This window comes from Cherax quadricarinatus, chromosome 24, assembly GCF_038502225.1.
Source record: "Cherax quadricarinatus isolate ZL_2023a chromosome 24, ASM3850222v1, whole genome shotgun sequence".
NCBI lineage: Eukaryota > Metazoa > Arthropoda > Malacostraca > Decapoda > Parastacidae > Cherax > Cherax quadricarinatus.
The window spans coordinates 15,010,779-15,030,241 of NC_091315.1; the positions used below are offsets into that span (position 1 = coordinate 15,010,779).

At 45.9% G+C, this 19,463-nt stretch overlaps 1 protein-coding gene across 1 annotated transcript in view; it reads left to right on the top strand.

Annotated features, from left to right (window-relative positions):
• The window catches only part of LOC138853160 (astacin-like), a 288,848-nt gene that overhangs the window by 127,148 nt on the left and 142,237 nt on the right, over nt 1–19,463 (top strand). Inside the window, exon 2 of the mRNA XM_070088208.1 lies at nt 6,215–6,268. The gene's annotated coding sequence lies outside the window, so the exon portion shown is untranslated. The remainder of the gene's footprint in view (nt 1–6,214; nt 6,269–19,463) is intronic.

Consider the following 19,463-nt stretch of genomic DNA (forward strand, 5'->3'; position numbering starts at 1 on the left):
TTGTTCCTCTGGATGATTGTTCCCTTGGATGATTGTTTCTTTGGATGATTGTTCCTCTGCATGATTGTTACTTTGCTCGATTGTTAATCTGCATGATTGTTACTCTGGATGATTGCTTCTCAGGATGATTGATCCTCTGCATGATTGTTACTCTGCATGATTGTTACTTTGGATGATTGTTACTCTGGATGATTGTTACTGTGCATGATTGTTAATCTGGATGATTGTTACTGTGCATGACTATTTCTTTGGATGATTGTTCCTCTGCATGATTGTTACTCTGCATGATTGTTACTCTGCATGATTGTTACTCTGGGTGATTGTTATCGTGCATGACTATTTCTTTGGATGATTGTTCCTGTGGATAATTGTTCCTCTGGATGATTGTTCCTTTGGATGATTCTTCCTCTGCATGATTGTTACTCTGGATGATTGTTACTCTGGATGATTGTTGCTCTGGACAATTGTTACTCTGGATGATTGTTACTGTGCATGACTGTTTCTTTGGATGATTGTTCCCCTGAATGATTGTTACTCTGGATGATTGTTACTATGCATGATAGTTCCTTTGGATGAGTGTTCCTCTGGATGATTGTTCCTCTGGATGACTGTTCCTCTGGATGATTGTTCCTTTGGATGATTGTTCCTGTGCATGAGTGTTCCTCTGGATGATTGTTACTCTGCATGAGTGTTACTCTGGATGATTGTTCTTCTGCAAAATTGTTCCTCTGGATGATTGTTACTCTGTTTGATTGTTACTCTGCATAATTGTTCCTCTGGATGACTGTTCCTTTGGATGATTGTCCCTTTGGATGATTGTTCCTTTGGATGATTGTTCCTCTGCATGATTGTTCTTCTGGATGATTGTTCCTCTGCATGATTGCTCCTCTGCCTGATTGTTCTTCTGGATGATTGTTCCTCGGCATGATTGTTCCTCTGCTTCACTGTTACTCTGCATGATTGTTCCTCTGAATGATTGTTACTCTGTATGATTGTTCCTCTAAATGATTGTTCCTATGCATAATTGTTCCTCTGGATGACTATGCCTCTGGATGAGTGTTCATCTGAATGATTGTTCCACTGGATGACTGTTTCTCTAGATGTGTTAATCTGGGTGATTGTTCTGATGGATGATTGTTCCTCAGAATGATTATTCCCCTGGACAATTGTTCCTCTGGATGATTGTTCATCTGGATTATTGTTCCTCTGGATGAGTGTTCATCTGGACGATTGTTCCTCGGGATGAGTGTTCCTCTGGATGAATGTTCTTTTGGATGACTCTTCCTCTGGATGAATATTCCTCTGGATAACCGTTCCTTTGGACGACTTTTCCTCTGGATGACTGTTCCTGATGTTGAGTGTTCCTCTGGATGAATGTTCCTCTGAATGAATGTTCCTCTGGATGACTGTTCCTTTGGACGACTGTTCCTCTGGATGACTGTTACTTTGGACGACTGTTCCTCTGGATGACTGTTACTTTGGACGACTGTTCCTCTGGATGACTGTTACTTTGGACGAGTGTTCATCTGGATGAGTGTTTCTCTGGATGAGTGTTCCTCTGGATGACTGTTCCTCTGGATGACTGTTCCTCTGGTCGAATGTTCATCTGGATGAGTGTTTCTCTGGATGACTGTTCCTCTGGATGACTGTTCCTCTGGATGAGTGTTCCTCTGGATGACTGTTCCTCTGGATGACTGTTCCTCTGGTCGAGTGTTCCTCTGGATGACTGTTCCTCTGGTCGAATGTTCATCTGGATGAGTGTTCCTCTGGATGACTGTTCCTCTGGATGAGTGTTCCTCTGGATGAGTGTTCCTCTGATGACTTACTCTGGACGAGTCTTCCTCTGGACGAGTCTGTCTCTGGATGAGTGTTCCTCTGGATAACTGTTCCTCTGGATGACTGTTCCTCTGGATGAGTGTTCCTCTGAACGACTGTTCGTCTGGATGACGGTTACTCTGAGTGAGTGTTCCTCTGGATGACTGTTCCTCTGGATGAGTGTTCCTCTGAACGACTGTTCGTCTGGATGACGGTTACTCTGAGTGAGTGTTCCTCTGGATGACTTTTCCTTTGGATGGCTGTTCCTGTGAACGAGTGTTCCTCTGGATGAGTGTTCCTCTGGATGAGTGTTCCTCTGGATGACTGTTCCTCTGGATGAGTGCTCCTCTAGATGAGTGTTCCTCTGGATGAGTGTTCCTCTGGACGAGTGTTCCTCTGGACGAGTGTTCCTCTGGATGAGTGTTTCTCTGGATGACTGTTCCTTTGGATAAGTGTTGCTCTGGAGGAGCGTTCCTCTGAACGAGTGTTCCTCTGGACCAGTGTTCCTCTGGATGAGTGTTCCTCTGGAGGAGCGTTCCTCTGAACGAGTGTTCCTCTGGACCGGTGTTCCTCTAGACGAGTGTTCCTCTGGATGGTTGTTCCTTTGAATGACTGTTCCTGTGAGTGAGTGTTCCTCTGGATGACTGTTCCTCTGGATGACTGTTCCTCTGGATGAGTGTTCCTCTGGATGACTGTTCCTCTGGATGAGTGTTCCTCTGGTTGAGTGTTCCTCTCGTTGAGTGTTCTTCTGAACCAACTGACACAAACTTGTGAACGCCTCGTTTAATCAGCTTTAAACTTACAGGAAGGATCAAAATGTGTTTGACACCAGCGTGTCACTGTCAGCCTGGCAGCTTTATTTACAACACTATGTCGACTTCTTTTTACCAAGTGATAACTCGTAACTACCCTGTATGACCACACGTTGTTGATCACCAACACATGCCCAGGTTGACATGCCCAGGTTGAGACAACTTTTATGACAAAACAGACCATTATCAGGATCACTGGATGTTTTTTGTTTTTTTCTGCGAGTCAGTGTGGTATGAGTCGCCTCCTTTGACAATGTATTCCATAATTGTTTGATCTTGTTGTTTGGTTGTTTGCAGCATTCCTGAGTTCTCCTGGTGTACTGCTGTCAAATTTACATGTTGCCATATATTCTTTTCTCCTGAACAACTTTCTGAAGATAAAATGAATTGTTATAATGCTTATATTACGTGTGCTATAACATTTATGTTGTTATTAATTGTAAGATTATAGTAAGACTGGCAGTAATGAAGGGAGAACACATGCACCTGACGCCTGCCATTAAACTATATGGGCACCGCACACCTGCGTCTGTATCCAGGCACTGTGCGACGGAGGTCAAGAACCAGAAGCAGTAGAACGACCACGACGTGCAGCTAGAGGTCATACGACCTCCAACCGGCAATATATATATATATATATATATATATATATATATATATATATATATATATATATATATATATATATATATATATATATATATATATATATATATGAGATTGTATTCTTTATTGTACTGTGAAGTAATTGAAAATTTCGAAATAACTAATATTTCTTTCTAGTGATATAACAATGCTCAGCGGGACCTGACAAAAACCCATTGCTGCGACCTCTGTAATCCTGCTTTTATTGTGCTACCACTCACAGGATGAGCACAGAGTGCACAATAAACTAGCCAATCATAACTAGCAGACTGGCAGGTGATAACACTGAATGGTGTGTTACTTATCCGTGACGCACCGTCCATTTTCAGCGTCTGACTGATACAGGAAGGAACTCACCACACACCTGCACCACTTGACACGGTGACCAACGGTCCCGTCCACACGTACACAGCAGTAACCGATACACTTAAGGGGTGTCACTAGATGGACTTGGACGAGCCAGGCTGGTATGTGACAACTTTCATTACCCGGTGGAGGAGGTGCTGAGACTGCCGCACTCTCAACACGTCTACACGAAGATGTTCGGTGAAGGTATAAATGGGGTCACCGGGAAGTACAGACGCCTGGACTACACCTGCTCTATGATGTCAATACTGAGTCGTCATTCTGGCAAACATGTGATTTCTTAAAGAAATATATTGAGAATGCAGTAACACTATAGCTGGATAAAGTCAACTTCTGCCAGGGAGAGGTGTAATATGGTGGCTTCACTGAGGAACAATATTAATTTTTACTGAATTCTTTTCAACCCGTTTTGGGAGAAAATAATTTTTATCATACGCTTCAGTAAATTAAATCAATTCAAGGTTTGATAAATTATTTTTCCAATATTGTTCTGTATCAGATGTATTACCATGAGTTTCTCTGATATATTAGTGATAATAATCAAATTTGTCAGAAATTATGTGGGGGACTCTTTTTTCCCACAAGCCTCGTCTCGAATTAAAATTCCACCCACATAACCACTGATAAGTTTGATACAAAAAAGTATTAAGTTACTGATGTTGATGAACGTCGGAGAGATGTGTGACTTTAGCAACACTGCGTCGCAACGATGTCTCAAGAAATCATAATGACGAGATTACAAGCAAACCACGGCACAGGTAGGGATTGAACCCGCGGTGAGTGAGTCGTAAAACTCTGGAGTTTTACGACTCACTCGCCGCGGGTTCAATCCCCACCTGTACCGTGGGTCTCAACAGATGGTTCCTGAATATTTATTATGAAATTGTAAGTCAGTAACACTGTATGATTACGAAAAAAAATATGTGACTTGACATGAGTATATATATTATTACTACTAATTACACATTAAACACACAATTAGAAAACATTAAGAGACCCATTTATTCGATGTGTGATATATAACCGAACTCCTGCCTACACGATGGTAAACTAAAATTGGAAAATAAACACCTAACTTGCTGTGTGGTTTTTATACCACATATATGGAGACGAAATTAAAAATATATAGTTGACGGAGTGATATAATACCTTATACAACCACCACCGCGTCTGGTTGTCCATCTTGATCAACCACATTCTGATGGTTGCACTATATATCTGGATACTTCCAGATATACTTTATATTCGTTTATCTTGTGGTTACAAAACTCTGTCAATAATCTTACTATCGGCTCCGTTCTGTACGTTACGCCATTTTCTCGACGCTTCCCCCAGAACGTTATCTTATACACATACTTGTATATTTAATTAAATTCAGTGACACTTCCAGGTGTATAATACATTTTCCTTATCAGTATATTAATATCTTCTAAATTACAACAATTTCACCTCACTTTATCAACCTTTTACAGTATATAACGAAATTATAGGGAATATAGAGAGTGAGTTATCACCTTTCAAAAGTCATACCAATATTACTCACTTTCACTACTTTATATAAATATTATTATCTACCAGTTACCACACGCAAATTACCGGAAAATTATCAAAATTCAATATCCATGTCATGTGTCCAATATTCATATATTTTATAAAAATGTAAATTTTAAAGAGGTAGACGGGTAAGCCAGTGGAAGGCTTCGATCAAATGACCAAAAACTCCAGTATCAGGTCATCATATGACTACGACCTACGTCAAGAAACAATTGTCGTGTTTACTGACGAATCTTTCTTAATCTCCAACACTCTTACTGTACTAGTGAAAAATAATTCTGAAACTACGGGCATGGCAACCTAGTTTGGTCTGAGTGCTTATATGCAATATTTTGGGTGTTTGACTGGGTTGTGTTACACCTCCTGGGCCTCTTCAGAATGTTTATCAATTTGGTCTTGTGTTAAGTTCTAGATGGTAGGCTTATTAATCTTTGAAAATAAAGATCTCTGGCCTCTTGTTGGTGTTGGTATCGTGGCACCTCTGAGAGTTATTGACTGATAGTTGCTAGGACTCCTGAAGGAGTTGAGGGGGAGTGGACTAGCTGGAGTTAGGGGACTCCTGAAGGAGTTGATGGGGAGTGGACTAGCTGGAGTTAGGGGACTCCTGAGCTGGTGTTAGGGGACTCCTGAAGGAGTTGATGGGGAGTGGACTAGCTGGAGTTAGGGGACTCCTGAAGGAGTTGATGGGGAGTGGACTAGCTGGAGTTAGGGGACTCCTGAAGGAGTTGAGGGGGAGTGGACTAGCTGGAGTTAGGGGACTCCTGAAGGAGTTGATGGGGAGTTGACTAGCTGGAGTTAGGGGACTCCTGAAGGAGTTGAGGGAGAGTGGACTAGCTGGAGTTAGGGGACTCCTGAAGGAGTTGAGGTGGAGCAGACTGGCTGGAGTTACGGGACTCCTGAGGGAGTTGAGGTAGAGTGAACTGGCTGGGCTTCCGAGTTGTAAAGGACACTTTTCTCAGATCTACCAGCCACTGCAACACAACTAACAACTTTGGGAATCTCATGTGTGCATTTTCTTGCAGATTCCTAGAGAAGTGTGATTACTCGTCACTGACTGTCAACACTGAACAAGCTGGGTGAGTGCCATATCTTCCTGCATTCATATATATATATATATATATATATATATATATATATATATATATATATATATATATATATATATATATATATATATGTGTGTGTATATATATATATAATTGTGGCATGCTAAGAGTATGTTACATTTTCTTTGGTATATATCACACATCCATAGAGGCATGACCCTCCAACCAGTGAACCAGGTGCTAAGGGTTTAACGAGGAGGGGCCCCATCGTTATACCAGCACCTTGATTCAACCAGCCAATCACAAAGAAGCCCACGAAAGTTGTGAAGCGATGTGGTACACTCGTGAAGCAGTGTTGACAGATTTACCTTCACAGCTGGTCACTACGGTTTTCATCGTGTCTTCATTCGCAGGCACATACTGTAAATACTGTACATAAACTATATACATATAATAAATACCAGCTTGTTTTTGGTGAAGGAAACAATCATTTACTCTGCTGACTTTCTTCTCGTTCCTAAGTGGTCATCGTGTTACGGCGAGGTGTGCAAGCCAAATAATCTATATCTTTGTTCGTAATAATAATTTTCTCCACATACAACTAGGAAGTGTCATAAAAATAATGCTGATTGCTTAGGTCCAGGTTACTTAAGCTACAAGAGGCTTTAAAATGATTGCGGAGATATTGGAAGTACGTTTGTCTCTCAGTTACATGAGGCAGGATCGAGCCTTCACTACTTCTTGTGCTACAGGAGTCACAAATGTTCACCGCTTATATAAAATATTGGAAGTATTATATGCCACTGATGCTCTGATAAAATATTTACTATCTTATCAGAGTTATACAAGTATTGTACAGACAGTATAACATATGGCATCACTCAGTATATATATATATATATATATATATATATATATATATATATATATATATATATATATATATATATATATATATATATATATATATATATATATATAGGTAGTAGGTTGGTAGACAGCAAACACCCAGGGAAGTACTACCGTCCTGCCAGATAACTGTGAAACAGAAACCTGTAACTGTTTTGCATGATGGTAGGATTGCTGGTTTCTTTTTCTGTCTCATAAACACGCTAGATAACAGGGATATCTTGCTACTCCTACTTACACTTTGGTCACACTTCACAGACATGCACATGCATATATATATATATACATACATCTAGGTTTTTCTCCTTTTTCTACATAGCTCTTGTTCTTCTTTATTTCTTCTATTGTCCATGGGGAAGTGAAAAAGAATCTTTCCTCCGTAAGCCATGCGTGTCGTATGAGGCGACTAAAATGCCGGGAGCAATGGGCTAGTAACCCCTTCTCCTGTAGACATTTACTAAAACAGAGAAGAAGAAAAACTTTATAAAACTGGGATGCTTGAATGTGCGTGGATGTAGTGCGGATGACAAGAAACAGAAGATTGCTGATGTTATGAATGAAAAGAAGTTGGATGTCCTGGCCCTAAGCGAAACAAAGCTGAAGGGGGTAGGGGAGTTTCGGTGGGGGGAAATAAATGGGATTAAATCTGGAGTATCTGAGAGAGTTAGAGCAAAGGAAGGGGTAGCAGTAATGCTGAATGATCAGTTATGGAAGGAGAAAAGAGAATATGCATGTGTAAATACAAGAATTATGTGGATTAAAGTAAAGGTTGGATGCGAGAAGTGGGTCATAATAAGCGTGTATGCACCTGGAGAAGAGAGGAATGCAGAGGAGAGAGAGAGATTTTGGGAGATTTTAAGTGAATGTATAGGAGCCTTTGAACCAAGTGAGAGAGTAATTGTGGTAGGGGACCTGAATGCTAAAGTAGGAGAAACTTTTAGAGAGGGTGTGGTAGGTAAGTTTGGGGTGCCAGGTGTAAATGATAATGGGAGCCCTTTGATTGAACTTTGTATAGAAAGGGGTTTAGTTATAGGTAATACATATTTTAAGAAAAAGAGGATAAATAAGTATACAAGATATGATGTAGGGCGAAGTGACAGTAGTTTGTTGGATTATGTATTGGTAGATAAAAGACTGTTGAGTAGACTTCAGAATGTACATGTTTATAGAGGGGCCACAGATATATCAGATCACTTTCTAGTTGTAGCTACACTGAGAGTAAAAGGTAGATGGGATACAAGGAGAATAGAAGCATCAGGGAAGAGAGAGGTGAAGGTTTATAAACTAAAAGAGGAGGCAGTTAGGGAAAGATATGAACAGCTATTGGAGGATAGATGGGCTAATGAGAGCATAGGCAATGGGGTCGAAGAGGTATGGGGTAGGTTTAAAAATGTAGTGTTAGAGTGTTCAGCAGAAGTTTGTGGTTACAGGAAAGTGGGTGCGGGAGGGAAGAGGAGCGATTGGTGGAATGATGATGTAAAGAGAGTAGTAAGGGAGAAAAAAGTTAGCATATGAGAAGTTTTTACAAAGTAGAAGTGATGCAAGGAGGGAAGAGTATATGGAGAAAAAGAGAGAGGTTAAGAGAGTGGTGAAGCAATGTAAAAAGAGAGCAAATGAGAGAGTGGGTGAGATGTTATCAACAAATTTTGTTGAAAATAAGAAAAAGTTTTGGAGTGAGATTAACAAGTTAAGGAAGCCTAGAGAACAAATGGATTTGTCAGTTAAAAATAGGAGAGGAGAGTTATTAAATGGAGAGTTAGAGGTATTGGGAAGATGGAGGGAATATTTTGAGGAATTGTTAAATGTTGATGAAGATAGGGAAGCTGTGATTTCGTGTATAGGGCAAGGAGGAATAACATCTTGTAGGAGTGAGGAAGAGCCAGTTGTGAGTGTGGGGGAAGTTCGTGAGGCAGTAGGTAAAATGAAAGGGGGTAAGGCAGCCGGGATTGATGGGATAAAGATAGAAATGTTAAAAGCAGGTGGGGATATAGTTTTGGAGTGGTTGGTGCAATTATTTAATAAATGTATGGAAGAGGGTAAGGTACCTAGGGATTGGCAGAGAGCATGCATAGTTCCTTTGTATAAAGGCAAAGGGGACAAAAGAGAGTGCAAAAGTTATAGGGGGATAAGTCTGTTGAGTAAAGTGTATGGTAGAGTTATTATTGAAAGAATTAAAAGTAAGACTGAGAATAGGATAGCAGATGAACAAAGAGGCTTTAGGAAAGGTAGGGGGTGTGTGGACCAGGTGTTTACAGTGAAACACATAAGTGAACAGTATTTAGGTAAGGCTAAAGAGGTCTTTGTGGCATTTATGGATTTGGAAAAGGCGTATGACAGGGTGGATAGGGGGGCAATGTGGCAGATGTTGCAGGTGTATGGTGTAGGAGGTAGGTTACTGAAAGCAGTGAAGAGTTTTTACGAGGATAGTGAGGCTCAAGTTAGAGTACATAGGAAAGAGGGAAATTATTTCCCAGTAAAAGTAGGCCTTAGACAGGGATGTGTGATGTCACCGTGGTTGTTTAATATATTTATAGATGGGGTTGTAAGTGAAGTAAATGCGAGGGTCTTGACAAGAGGCGTGGAGTTAAAAGATAAGGAATCACACATAAAGTGGGAGTTGTCACAGTTGCTCTTTGCTGATGACACTGTGCTCTTGGGAGATTCTGAAGAGAAATTGCAGAGATTGGTAGATGAATTTGGTAGGGTGTGCAAAAGAAGAAAATTAAAAGTGAATACAGGAAAGAGTAAAGTTGTGAGGATAACAAAAATATTAGGTGATGAAATTGGATATCAGATTGGAGGGAGAGAGTATGGAGGAGGTGAATGTATTCAGATATTTGGGAGTGGACGTGTCAGCGGATGGGTCTATGAAGGATGAGGTGAATCATAGAATTGATGAGGGGAAAAGGGTGAGTGGTGCACTTAGGAGTCTGTGGAGACAAAGAACTTTGTCCTTGGAGGCAAAGAGGGGAATGTATGAGAGTATAGTTTTACCAACACTCTTACATGGGTGTGAAGCATGGGTGATGAATGTTGCAGCGAGGAGAAGGCTGGAGGCAGTGGAGATGTCATGTCTGAGGGCAATGTGTGGTGTGAATATAATGCAGAGAATTCGTAGTTTGGAAGTTAAGAGGAGGTGCGGGATTACCAAAATTGTTGTCCAGAGGGCTGAGGAAGGGTTGTTGAGGTGGTTCGGACATGTAGAGAGAATGGAGCGAAACAGAATGACTTCAAGAGTGTATCAGTCTGTAGTGGAAGGAAGGCGGGGTAGGGGTCGGCCTAGGAAAGGTTGGAGAGAGGGGGTAAAGGAGGTTTTGTGTGCGAGGGGCTTGGACTTCCAGCAGGCGTGCGTGAGCGTGTTTGATAGGAGTGAATGGAGACGAATGGTTTTTAATACTTGACGTGCTGTTGGAGTGTGAGCAAAGTAACATTTATGAAGGGGTTCAGGGAAACCGGCAGGCCGGACTTGAGTCCTGGAGATGGGAAGTACAGTGCCTGCACTCTGAAGGAGGGGTGTTAATGCTGCAGTTTAAAAACTGTAGTGTAAAGCACCCTTCTGGCAAGACAGTGATGGAGTGAATGATGGTGAAAGTTTTTCTTTTTCGGGCCACCCTGCCTTGGTGGGAATCGGCCAGTGTGATAATAAATAATATATATATATATATATATATATATATATATATATATATATATATATATATATATATATATATATATATATATATATAATTTGTTACTTCGTATAAGAAGATAGTAAACATTGGCTATAAGACGAGAACATTTATTCATAAAGCAAGAGAGTTGTCAACATTATGGTCGACTTGGTCTCTCTGACATCATTAGTACCAGACGATGTTGATCAACATCTTGCACGAGGCTTCAATATGTTACTCAAGGCTTCAAGATGCTGAACATGGTTTCACTTTCCTAAGAAAATAACGATGTAAGAAAGCATTACAAAACTGGGATGGTGTTCCGAAACAGCCAGTGAGTTCCTGTGTTTTTCTGAGAAAAATATTTCAAACCAAAATAGAAAGAGTGTTGTGACTGTGACACTCACAGTGACCACCAGCTTAACGGGTCGTGTTACAACATATAAACGACCTCAGGATGATAGCACAGTGACCACCAGCGTGGCTGGTCGTGTTACAACATACAAACGACTTCAGGACGACAACATAAACAACACTACCAGACTCCTGCTGTCATGACCACTCGCGTCAGTAGGTGCCAAAAAAGGTCTCAGAGCTAGTGTGGCCTTCCCACCTCCGGCTCAGTAACCTCTTCTCCCCACACCCCTGAGTCTAACCTCGGTCCCTTCCACCCCATTCCTCACCTGGACACCTGCACACGCCCTCCTTCCCTCACCTGGACACCTGCACACGCCCTCCTTCCCTCACCTGGACACCTGCACACGCCCTCCTTCCCTCACCTGGACACCTGCACACGCCCTCCTTCCCTCACCTGGACACCTGCACACGCCCTCCTTCCCTCACCTGGACACCTGCACACACCCTCCTTCCCTCACCTGGACACCTGCACACGCCCTCCTTCCCTCACCTGGACACCTGCACACGCCCTCCTTCCCTCACCTGGACACCTGCACACGCCCTCCTTCCTTCACTTGGACACCTGCCCACGCCCCCCTTCCCTCACCTGGACACCTGCACACGCCCTCCTTTCCTCACCTGGACACCTGCACACGCCCTCCTTCCCTCACCTGGACACCTGCACACGCCCTCCTTCCCTCACGTGGACACCTACACACGCCCTCCTATCCTCACCTGGACACCTGCACACGCCCTCCTTCCCTCACCTGGACACCTGCACACGCCCTCCTTCCCTCACCTGGACACCTACACACGCCCTCCTATCCTCACCTGGACACCTGCACACGCCCTCCTTCCCTCACCTGGACACCTGCACACGCCCTCCTTCCCTTACCTGGACACCTGCACACGCCCTCCTTCCCTCACCTGGACACCTGCACACGCCCTCCTTCCCTCACCTGGACACCTGCACACGCCCTCCTTCCCTCACCTGGACACCTGCACACGCCCTCCTATCCTCACCTGGACACCTGCACACGCCCTCCTTCCCTCACCTGGACACCTGCACACGCCCTCCTTCCCTCACGTGGACACCTACACACGCCCTCCTATCCTCACCTGGACACCTGCACACGCCCTCCTTCCCTCACCTGGACACCTGCACACGCCCTCCTTCCCTCACCTGGACACCTGCACACGCCCTCCTTCCCTCACCTGGACACCTGCACACGCCCTCCTTCCCTAACCTGGACACCTGCACACGCCCTCCTTCCCTCACCTGGACACCTGCACACGCCCTCCTTCCGTCACCTGCACACGCCCTCCTTCCCTCACCTGGACACCTGCACACGCCCTCCTATCCTCACCTGGACACCTGCACACGCCCTCCTTCCCTCACCTGGACACCTGCACACGCCCTCCTTCCCTCACGTGGACACCTACACACGCCCTCCTATCCTCACCTGGACACCTGCACACGCCCTCCTTCCCTCACCTGGACACCTGCACACGCCCTCCTTCCCTCACCTGAACACCTGCGCACACCCTCCTTCCCTCACCTGGACACCTGCACACGCCCTCCTTCCCTCACCTGGACACCTGCACACGCCCTCCTTCCCTCACCTGGACACCTGCACACGCCCTCCTTCCCTCACCTGAACATTCCATCAATCTTGATGGGCTGTCCACATGGACTCCAGGCTGAGGGACTGATTACCTCAAACTTCTCCAGATCTTCAACCATTCTTCTCTGTACTGGACTGAGGAAGTCACTGGTTGGCGAAACATTTCAACAAGAAAGAGACGCAAGTGTTGCACTAGTGACTAGTTGATCAACTTGTCGATTTTCTGAACCATTTATCAGTATTTCTGATCACCCTGATGACGTGTTTACTCGGGGGAATTCTCCTCTCCTCTGCCGGACAACGAATCTTCCTTCCTCGGTTGGCAGCACACTCAGCTCGCACGTTGAGTGTCAGTGGTTCGATCCCCGGTATGGGTGGAAACAGTGAGTGTGCTTAAGACATCTGCTGTCCCTGGGTGTTATTCGACTGAGTCGCATCCTGGGGACAAAATTAACCTAAGTTGCCCGAAATGCACTGTATAACAAGGGGTTTTCTGTATAGTATGTCACTGATGTCAGCTATGGTCTGTATAAGTTGTATCATTCACTTGTAGAAATAAGGATTATTATTATTATTATTATTATTATTATTATTATTATTATTATTATTATTATTATTATTATTATTATTATTATTATTATTATTATTATTTCTCTTGAGAGAAAACCTTTGAAGCTGTTACAACTGAAGAACCTACAAACTCTTACCATACAATAGAGCGAAAAAGTAATGTGAAGGACCTGGGAGTGATAATGTCAGAGGATCTCGCCTTCAAAGACCACAACAATGTATCTACCTCATCCGCTTGGAAAACGATAGGATGGATAATGAGAACCTTCAAAACTAGGGACGCCAAGCCCATGATGATTCTCTTCAAATCGCTTGTGCTCTCTAGGCTGGAATACTGCTGTACGCTAACGGTCCCCTTCAAGGCTGACGACATTGCAGACCTGAAGAGTGTACAAATAACTTTCACGGCACACATAAGTGCGATAAGGCACATAAACTACTGGGAACGGTTGAAGGTCCTTGATCTGTATTCCCTGGAACGCAGGCGAGAGAGATCAGGTATTAGCACCAAACTTGCACACGAAAATCACTCCCTATGAAAGCAAAAGACTCGGCAGGAGATGCAACATTCCCCCGATGAAAAGCAGAGGCGCCACGAGTACACTGACAGACAACACAATAAGTGTCAGGGGCCCAAAACTGTTCAGCTGCCTCCCAGCATACGTAACAGGTATTACCAATAGACCCCTGGCTGTCTTCAAGAAGGCACTGGCCAGGCACCTAAAGTCAGTACCTGACCAGCTGGGCTGTGGTTCGTACGTCAGTTTGCGTGCGGCCAGCAGTAACAGTGTGGTTGATCAGACCCTGATCCACCACGAAGCATATCCTCATTGTCCTACTGAAGTCTCCCAGCTCAGACTGACACTGCTGAAGTCTCCCAGCTCAGGCTGACACTAGTGAAGTCTCCCAGCTCAGGCTGACACTAGTGAAGTCTCCCAGCTCATGCTGACACAAGTGAAGTCTCCCAGCTCAGGCTGACACTAGTGAAGTCTACCAGCTCATGCTGACACTAGTGAAGTCTCCCAGCTCAGGCTGATACTAGTGAAGTCTCCCAGCTCAGACTGACACTAGTGAAGTCTACCAGCTCAGGCTGACACTAGTGAAGTCTCCCAGCTCAGACTGACACTAGTGAAGTCTACCAGCTCAGGCTGACACTAGTGAAGTCTCCCAGCTCAGGCTGACACTAGTGAAGTCTACCAGCTCAGGCTGACACTAGTGAAGTCTCCCAGCTCAGGCTGATACTAGTGAAGTCTCCCAGCTCAGGCTGACACTAGTGAAGTCTCCCAGCTCAGGCTGACACTAGTGAAGTCTCCCAGCTCAGGCTGACACTATTGAAGTCTCCCAGCTCAGGCTGACACTATTGAAGTCTCCCAGCTCAGGCTGACACTAGTGAAGTCTCCCAGCTCATGCTGACACTAGTGAAGTCTCCCAGCTCATGCTGACACTAGTGAAGTCACCCAGCTCAGGCTGACACTATTGAAGTCTCCCAGCTCAGACTGACACTAGTGAAATCTCCCAGCTCAGGCTGACACTAGTGAAGTCTCCCAGCTCATGCTGACACTATTGAAGTCTCCCAGCTCAGGCTGACACTAGTGAAGTCTTCCAGCTCAGGCTGACACTAGTGAAGTCTCCCAGCTCAGACTGACACTAGTGAAATCTCCCAGCTCAGGCTGACACCAGTGAAGTCTCCCAGCTCAGGCTGACACTAGTGAAGTCTCCCAGCTCAGGCTGACACTAGTGAAGTCTGCCAGCTCAGGCTGACACTAGTGAAGTCTACCAGCTCTGGCTGACACTAGTGAAGTCTCCCAGCTCAGGCTGACACTACTGAAGTCTCCCAGCTCAGGCTGAAACTGCTGAAGTCTCCCAGCTCAGGCTGACACTAGTGAAGTCTACAAGCTCAGGCTGACACTAGTGAAGTCTTCCAGCTCAGGCTGACACTAGTGAAGTCTACCAGCTCAGGCTGACACTACTGAAGTCTCCCAGCTCAGGCTGACACTAGTGAAGTCTCCCAGCTCAGACTGACACTAGTGAAGTCTACCAGCTCAGGCTGACACTAGTGAAGTCTCCCAGCTCAGGCTGACACTAGTGAAGTCTCCCAGCTCAGGCTGACACTAGTGAAGTCTCCCAGCTCAGGCTGACACTAGTGAAGTCTCCCAGCTCAGGCTGACACTAGTGAAATCTCCCAGCTCAGGCTGACACTAGTGAAGTCTCCCAGCTCAGGCTGACACTAGTGAAATCTACCAGCTCAGGCTGACACTAGTGAAGTCTACCAGCTCAGGCTGACACTAGTGAAGTCTCCCAGCTCAGGCTGACACTAGTGAAGTCTACCAGCTCAGGCTGACACTAGTGAAGTCTCCCAGCTCAGGCTGACACTGCTGAAGTCTCACAGCTCAGGCTGACACTACTTAAGTCTCCCAGCTCAGGCTGACACTGCTGAAGTCTCCCAGCTCAGGCTGACACTACTGAAGTCACCCAGCTCAGGCTGACACTGCTGAAGTCTACCAGCTCAGGCTGACACTGCTGAAGTCTCCCAGCTCAGGCTGACACTACTGAAGTCTCCCAGCTCAGGCTGACACTAGTGAAGTCACCCAGCTCAGGCTGACACTGCTGAAGTCTACCAGCTCAGGCTGACACTGCTGAAGTCTCCCAGCTCAGGCTGATACTACTGAAGTCTCCCAGCTCAGACTGACACTGCTGAAGTCTACCAGCTCAGGCTGACACTGCTGAAGTCTCCCAGCTCAGGCTGACACTACTGAAGTCACCCAGCTCAGGCTGACACTAGTGAAGTCTCCCAGCTCAGGCTGACACTAGTGAAGTCTCCCAGCTCAGGCTGACACTACTGAAGTCTCCCAGCTCAGGCTGACACTGCTGAAGTCTCCCAGCTTAGGCTGACACTACTGAAGTCTCCCAGCTCTTGCTGACACTAGTGAAGTCTCCCAGCTCAGGCTGACACTGCTGAAGTCTCCTAGCTCATGCTGACACTACTGAAGTCTCCCAGCTCAGGATGACACTACTGAAGTCTCCCAGCTGAGACTGACACTACTGAAGTCTCTCAGCTCAGGATGACACTATTGAAGTCTCCCAGCTGAGACTGACACTGCTGAAGTCTCTCAGCTCAGGATGACACTACTGAAGTCTCCCAGCTGAGACTGACACTAGTGAAGTCTCCCAGCTGAGACTGACACTACTGAAGTCTCCCAGCTGAGACAGACACTACTGAAGTCTCCCAGCTGAGACTGACACTACTGAAGTCTCCCAGCTGATACTGACACTACTGAAGTCTCCCAGCTGAGACTGACACTAGTGAAGTCTCCCAGCTGAGACAGACACTACTGAAGTCTCCCAGCTGAGACAGACACTACTGAAGTCTCCCAGCTGAGACTGACACTACTGAAGTCTCCCAGCTGAGACTGACACTACTAAAGTCTCCCAGCTGAGACAGACACTACTGAAGTCTCCCAGCTGTGACTGACACTACTGAAGTCTCCCAGCTGAGACAGACACTACTGAAGTCTCCCAGCTGAGACAGACACTACTGAAGTCTCCCAGCTGAGACAGACACTACTGAAGTCTCCCAGCTGAGACAGACACTACTGAAGTCTCCCAGCTGAGACTGACACTACTGAAGTCTCCCAGCTGAGACAGACACTACAGAAGTCTCCCAGCTGAGACAGACACTACTGAGGTCTCCCAGCAGAGACTGACATTACTGAAGTCTCCCAGCTGAGACAGACACTACTGAAGTCTCCCAGCTGAGACAGACACTACTGAAGTCTCCCAGCTGAGACAGACACTACTGAAGTCTCCCAGCTGAGACTGACACTACTGAAGTCTCCCAGCTGAGACAGACACTACTGAAGTCTCCCAGCTGAGACAGACACTACTGAAGTCTCCCAGTTGAGACAGACACTACTGAAGTCTCCCAGCTGAGACAGACACTACTGAAGTCTCCCAGCTGAGACAGACACTACTGAAGTCTCCCAGCTGAGACTGACACTACTGAAGTCTCCCACCTGAGACAGACACTACTGAAGTCTCCCAGCTGAGACAGACACTACTGAAGTCTCCCAGCTGAGACTGACACTACTGAAGTCTCCCAGCTGAGACTGACATTACTGAAGTCTCCCAGCTGAGACATACACTTCTGAAGTCTCCCAGCTGAGACTGACGCTACTGAAGTCTCCCAGCTGAGACTGACACTACTGAAGTCTCCCAGCTGAGACTGACACTACTGAAGTCTCCCAGCTGAGACTGACACTACTGAAGTCTCCCAGCTGAGACAGACACTACTGAAAGTCTCCCAGTTGAGACAGACACTACTGAAGTCTCCCAGTTGAGACAGACACTACTGAAGTCTCCCAGTTGAGACAGACACAACTGAAGTCTCCCAGCTGAGACTGACACTACTGAAGTCTCCCAGCGGAGACTGACACTACTGAAGTCTCCCAGCTGAGACTGACACTACTGAAGTCTCCCAGCGGAGACTGACACTATTGAAGTCTCCCAGCTGAGACTGACACTACTGAAGTCTCCCAGCTGAGACAGACACTACTAAAGTCTCCCAGCTGAGACAGACACTACTGAAGTCTCCCAGCTGAGACTGACACTACTGAAGTCTCCCAGCTGAGACAGGCATTACTGAAGTCTCCCAGCTGAGACTGACACCACTGAAGTCTCCCCGCTGAGACTGACACTACTGAAGTCTCCCAGCTGAGACTGACACTACTGAAGTCTCTCAGCTGAGACTGACACTACTGAAGTCTCCCAGCTGAGACTGACACTACTGAAGTCTCCCAGCTGAGACAGACACTACTGAAGTCTCCCAGTTGAGACAGACACTACTGAAGTCTCCCAGTTGAGACTGACACTAGTGAAGTCTCCCAGTTGAGACAGACACAACTGAAGTCTCCCAGCTGAGACTGACACTACTGAAGTCTCCCAGCTGAGACAGACACTACTGAAGTCTCCCAGCTGAGACTGACACTACTGAAGTCTCCCAGCTCAGGCTGACACTAGTGAAGACTACCAGCTCAGGCTGACACTAGTGAAGTCTCCCAGCTCAGGCTGTCACTAGTGAAGTCTCCCAGCTCAGGCTGACACTAGTGATGTCTCCCAGCTCAGGCTGACACTAGTGAAGTCTCCCAGCTCAGGCTGACACTAGTGAAGTCTCCCAGCTCAGGCTGACACTAGTGAAGTCTGCCAGCTCAGGCTGACACTGCTGAAGTCTCCCAGCTGAGACAGACACTACTGAAGTCTCCCAGCTGAGACTGACACTAGTGAAGTCTCCCAGCTGAGACTGAAACTACTGAAGTCTCCCAGCTGAGACTGACACTAGTGAAGTCTCCCAGCTGAGACAGACACTACTGAAGTCTCCCAGCTGAGACAGACACTACTGAAGTCTCCCAGCTGAGACTGACACTACTGAAGTCTCCCAGCTGAGACTGACACTACTAAAGTCTCCCAGCTGAGACAGACACTGCTGAAGTCTCCCAGCTGTGACTGACACTACTGAAGTCTCCCAGCTGAGACAGACACTACTGAAGTCTCCCAACTGAGGCAGACACTACTGAAGTCTCCCAGCTGAGACTGACACTACTGAAGTCTCCCAGCTGAGACAGACACTACTGAAGTCTCCCAGCTGAGACAGACACTACTGAAGTCTCCCAGCTGAGACTGACACTACTGAAGTCTCCCAGCTGAGACAGACACTACAGAAGTCTCCCAGCTGAGATAGACACTACAGAAGTCTCCCAGCTGAGACAGACACTACTGAAGTCTCCCAGCTGACACTGACACTACTGAAGTCTCCCAGCTGAGACTGACACTATTGAAGTCTCCCAGCTGAGACAGACAGTACTGAAGTCTCCCAGCTGAGACAGACACTACTGAAGTCTCCCAGCTGAGACTGACACTACTGAAGTCTCCCAGCTGAGACAGACACTGCTGAAGTCTCCCAGCTGAGACAGACACTACTGAAGTCTCCCAGCTGAGACAGACACTACTGAAGTCTCCCACCTGAGACAGACACTACTGAAGTCTCCCAGCTGAGACTGACACTACTGAAGTCTCCCA